The sequence below is a fragment of the Lipotes vexillifer genome, unplaced genomic scaffold (genome assembly GCF_000442215.2).
Source record: "Lipotes vexillifer unplaced genomic scaffold, Lipotes_vexillifer_v1.1 scaffold176, whole genome shotgun sequence".
NCBI lineage: Eukaryota > Metazoa > Chordata > Mammalia > Artiodactyla > Lipotidae > Lipotes > Lipotes vexillifer.
The window spans coordinates 547822-553499 of NW_006792628.1; the positions used below are offsets into that span (position 1 = coordinate 547822).

Consider the following 5678-nt stretch of genomic DNA (forward strand, 5'->3'; position numbering starts at 1 on the left):
ATGACTCATATGGGGACAGCCCATGCCAGAAAGACCAACCATGTGATTAGAGGATTGAACCACATGATATCAGCTAGACCTCTGGGTAAGAGAAAGTGGCTGGAAATTGAGTTCAATGATATAGGCAATCATTCAATAAATTATGCCTACATAATAAAACCCCAATAAAAACTCTTAACAGTGAACCTTCCAGGTGGTCAATACTCTGTGCATTTTGTCCCACATTGATGCCAGGAGTGTAACGCACCCCTGAGGTCATGGAAGCATTGCATCTGGAACCCTCCCAGACTTTGCCCTATGTGTTTCCTCTTTGGTTTGTTCTAATTTGTATCCTTTTGCTAAAATAAAACTATAATTATAAGTATTCCACTTTACTTAGTTCTGTGAATTTTTCTATGAAGTGATCAAACCTGAGGGAGTCTGTGGGAACCCCCAAATTTGAAGCCAGTCAGTCTGAAATGAAGGTGGTCCTGGGACTCTTGAATTTGTGGTTGCTGTCTGAATGAGGGCAGGAGGGTAGTCTTGTGGGGACTGTTCCCTCAGATTGTTCATTTTGCCTAATTCTTTGGATTATGACACTGGAAAATTCAGTGAATATTAAAAATCATTAAAAATATTTTATGTTTAATCTACTTCTGGCAAGGGCAGCATAGATTTGTTTCAGAATAAATTTACTGTTGAAAATAACAAGAAAAAATTAAAACTATCATTTGGAAAGCATTGGAGAGCTACCATGTCAGTGTCAAATAGTGAAGCCAAGATCCAGGAGAGGAGTGAAGCTTATGGAATGACTCCAGCATCTTGGAGCCAGTTTCCTCCTTAAGTTAATTGTCAATTTAGAAAGAAGAGGTTGAGAAGCTGAGAAACCAAGCAGAACTTTCAGTAAACTCGTATAATCTAGTGGACAAAAATCACAGTTTTAACTCCTTCAATGATGAGGAGCCCTGCTAAACACCCCAGGTTTGCAATTGCAATGTCAAAATACAAAGCCCCATATTTCTGATGTGAGTGAGTCAGAAATAGCTTAGCCTTCTCAGGGACTGAAGTTACATTCAATCAGCTCAATCTTTGACTGATATCAGTTGATCTGCTATATTATACCTTCTTGTCACCCCCACCACCACAGCCACCTCAAATAATAGAACAGAAACCAGAGCTGCACAACAATCTACTCTTTTTTCATACATAATTTTTGGCACTCAACAACAACAACAACAAAACAGACATTTAGAAGATATGGCAAGAACACAAATGAAGAGAAAAGAATAGAAAATAAGACTAGATCTATAGAGAATCAAAATAATAGAGTCACCAAAATACACCTTGTTTTTTTTTTTTTTTTATGATTGCAATATTCCAGGAATTAAAATACAAAATTGATAATGTTGACAAAGAACTAAAACTATGAAATATAATTAAATTGCAATACTAAAAGTAAAAAGAAAAAATACAAAAGCCTGAAATCAATAACTTGAAGAATTGGTTTAAAAAGGGATTAGACTTACCTGAATAGAAATTTAGAGAACTAGATGATAGCTCAGAAGAAAATATTCTGACTACAGTAAAGAAAGATAAAAAGGTGAAAAATACAGAATAGAGCATAAAAGACATATGAGTTATTGTTATAGCTCTACATGCTTATAATTGAAATCTCACAAAGAAAAAGGAGTTAAAACAGATAAGAAACAAAATTCGGAGATAATAGCTGAGGATTTTCCAAAACTGAAACTAAAAAATATCAAAGTTCAGGAATTACTATAAACCTCAAGAAAGATAATGACATCTAAACAAAACAACTAAAAAAATAATAATTATTATAGTACACTGCTTAAATGCAAATAACAGAAAGAGAATAATCTTAAAAGCATATAAACAAAAAGGACCTTTTAATTTCAAGGGAGCAATAACTGACCTCTCAATTAAATAAATAAATAAATAAACAAACAAACAAATAAATAAATAAATAAAGCCAGAAGACAATGAAATGATATCTTCAAGGTGGTGGGAAAAATTAAAAAAAAAAAAAATAGATGACAATCTAGAATTCTATATCCAGTGAGGAAAAAGTAATGCCTCAAAAATGAAGGCCAAGTAAATTTTTTCAGAGAATCAATAACTGTGAAGTTTTTCACTGGTATAATAATCATAAATGAAATATTAAAAGCAGAAGAAAAGTGATTCCCCCTTAGAAGAAATAAAGATCATTGGACAGGGTAAATATATGGGTATGTATATACACAATATATAACACATAATATATAATATACATAACTACATTTTAGAAAATTTTAAATTACATGAAAATAATAGAAAAATATGAGAGGAATATAATTGGAGTAAAAGTATCCTAAATCCCTTGCATTGTCTCAAGAATGAAGAAAATGCTAATTTATACTACAATTTAATAAGACAATACCTAGATTCTTAGTCATCTTTAAGAAAGGCTAAAAAGGGAAGAAAGAAAGAAACATATAATAGTCAAAAAAATAGAAAGCAAAGAATAAGTTTGTAGACTTAAACCTCAATATACAGGTAATTATATTAAATATAAATGACCTAAACACTCCAAGTGTTTAGATCAAACACTCCAAGATACTTTCAGATTAAGAAAACACAGTTCAGTTCACCAGGAAAACAATAAGAAGTCAAAACTTCTATGTACCTTAAAAACACTTAGCATTTAGAATTAAAATTTATGTGGTTCTAGGTTCCACACAAGGGTTTGCTTTCTTTTGTTTTGTTTTGTTTAAATTTATGGATCATCTGAAAGTCATACAGAAAACAGGGCAAACTTTTAATTTTGCAGGATTGCCCTGCCCATTTCCAGATATTTAACATTTCTGTACCTCCATCACTGAATGTCAAAAATACCATGGCTACTCTCCAAACATCCTCTAGAAAGCAATATTAATCCAATCATTAGCCTTTGCCACCAGAACAGAAATAGGAGGATGTCCTCCTATTTGCCCTGTAGTATAAAAAACTGGTAACTGCTACATGAGTCAAGGAAGCTCTGGAAATCAAGGATTCAAAGGGCTTTCTGCTTATCTTGTAAAGTGAAAGAGGAAAATTACATTTTCATTCTTAGGTGATAATTACACAGAAAGAGAGACAGAGAAAAACACACACACACACACACACACACACACACACACACATACCCACAAACAGAGGTCACTTAATTTCTCAGAAAGTTTCACAAATTATGGTTAAATAAATAACAGATAGTATTACTTCTGCATTCTAAGAGATTAAAGTCTAGGAGAGAGAAGCCACAGTCAAAAATCACTGAAATTCAGAAAAGAGGAAGTAATGAAAACAATTGCAAGTGGGTTTGAAGAAGAGAATGATAGCACCTATTTTCTTTAATATGTTCCCTATTAATCATAAGTATATTTTAAATGTCCCATGGATGAGTCTAATGCTAAGTGAGAGATAAGAATCAGTGTTCCATGTTCTCAAGGATAATGGTGCACTTGTATCCTAATTCTATATCTTCTACTTACTAGACTATGGTGCAAAGCTTCCTAACATAAGAGTTGTTAAAAATGGATATTCCAGGGCACGATACAGCCCTGATAAATCTCCAGATTTGTCCAGGAATTTGCATTTTTCAAGGTCATCAGAGAATTCTGATGAAAATAGCACCCTGGACAACCCTTTGGAAACAGCTTTCTGAAGATGCTGAGCACATTTATTCTGATAAGACATATTTTTCAGTGTAAACCTGGAAGGGTGGCTCCTCTTAAAAACACCAAGTAAGGGGAGTCTAGAGAGAACCATACATAGAGAATGGGTTGCCTTCAAGAAAGGAGATGTGCATCTTTGGGTCTGCTCTTGTATTGCTGAAGGGCAGAGTGGGTGGGGGTTTACTTGGGGAAAAATTCCTGAGAGAGCTTCACAAGTTGTCCCTGGAGCCTGAGGACAGATGTGAACATTGAGACCTGTGCCTTTTTCTGTTCTAGAGAATTTGGAAGATGAGAAGAAAGGAATAGAGGCAAAGAGTGCCGTTCAGATTTCCATTTGCCGGTGGTGTGTTCAAAAGAATTCCTCAGAGGTTTCTGGAGCTGATGCAAAGAGGGACAGACCTTAATAAAGGATATGGGAGCCGTGGGGCTACCCAGGGAACTGTGGGTTGGAGAAAGCTATCATCTAGCAGGAGCTGTGTTGAAGGCACAGACAGATCAAAGGGAGAAAAGCCAATATTCTGTGATAGGATTATTAGTTTTTTTTTAACAACTTCGATTTTTATTTATTTATTTATTTATTTTGGCTGTGCTGGGTCTTCGTTGCAGCTCTTGGGCTTCTCTAGTTGAGGCGTGTGGGCTTAGTTGCAGTATGTGAGATCTTAGTTCCCTGACCAGGAATCGAACCTGGGCCCCCTACATTGGGAGCGCAGTGTCTTAACCACTGGACCACCAGGGAAGTCCCTGATAGGATTATTTAGTGAGAAGAAGGGCCAGGTGAAACTGGACCCTTCCCCCTGGAAACCACATATACCATGTGGGCATAAGTCTCCCCCTGAAGAAAGCAACATAAGCTTAAAGACTCAGAACACACTAGAGACAGCTGTCTCCACCCCTCTGACTGTGTGACCCATGTCAGAAGAGAATATCAGCCTCCCTGATCTCTCTACCAAGTTCTCAGCCCGGAGGGAGACAGACTCAGAGCTGGGCTAGGACTGAACCTGGAGAAAACCCTCCCCATCTCACTCAGAAGTCCTTCGGAGCCACAGTTCAAGACTCTGCAGTGGGAGGGCAAGGAAAGAAGAACAAACTGGGGTTTTAAACTGGACTGGATTAATTTTAATAATTTAACGTGACAATAAAGTTTGGGGATCTGCTACCCAACGGGAAGGGAGCTGAGACAGAGAAAAATTGAAGGAATTATTTAGAAAAACAAAGACTATTTCATGTGTGAAACCCTTCTGTACTGTGACCCCTCAGTAAACTGGTTAATAGCTACCTAACACCAGAAGTGAGATAAAAACCTTGACTTGAGTCCTCCCCTCTAAGTGCCTGGACATTTACATGTATCATTTTCTCCTTAGGCCTCAGTAACTCCCAGATAGTCACACCCCACATCATTTCAAAAAAGGCTACACTTCAGCATGTCCTGAGTGGGCTTGCCTTTTCCTCACTTTTCCCTGTTATCTGGAGAAAGCTCTTGATTCCAAGACTACAACAAAGCCCTTGTGTTGGCAGCCTCTTGCAGCAGCACTGATGGCAATCAACACCAATTTGGAGCTGTGGGGTCACCAGATGGGCTGACCTTGGGCCATTCCAACACAGGCAAGGTTGGGCTGGGACTGCCTGTCCATCAACCTGGCTTTCTCTCCTCTTGCATGCTTGGAGTGCTGAGAGCTGCCTTGCAGGTGGGAAACAATTACATTACCATAAACCTCCAATTAGAGAGCCTCCCAGCCAGGCTGATCTGATCCCTTTACAAGAGCTGCTAAAGGTGGCCAAGTTCTGCCCCAGATCTGCATATTCACTCACTCAGAAGATACAGGAAGTTACAAAAAAAGAAATTTGGAGAAGGAATTGTGCCCAATGAGTTTGGCACCTGAGGGTTGCATACAGACATAGCTGCTGGTACAGGAAGGATTAGAAATTAGTAAACAGACCAGTCTCCAGTTTTAATAAGTGGGCTGAGAAAAGATTAATTCTCCCCTTTCT

The 5678-nt window shown here is 37.5% G+C and overlaps 1 non-coding gene across 1 annotated transcript; it reads right to left on the minus strand.

The window, feature by feature from the left end:
• Positions 1–4352: 4352 nt before the first annotated feature.
• Positions 4353–4425, minus strand: TRNAG-CCC (transfer RNA glycine (anticodon CCC)). Its single transcript has one exon. It is a non-coding gene; the product is annotated as a tRNA-Gly (tRNA).
• Between the last annotated feature and the right edge of the window lie 1253 nt (positions 4426–5678).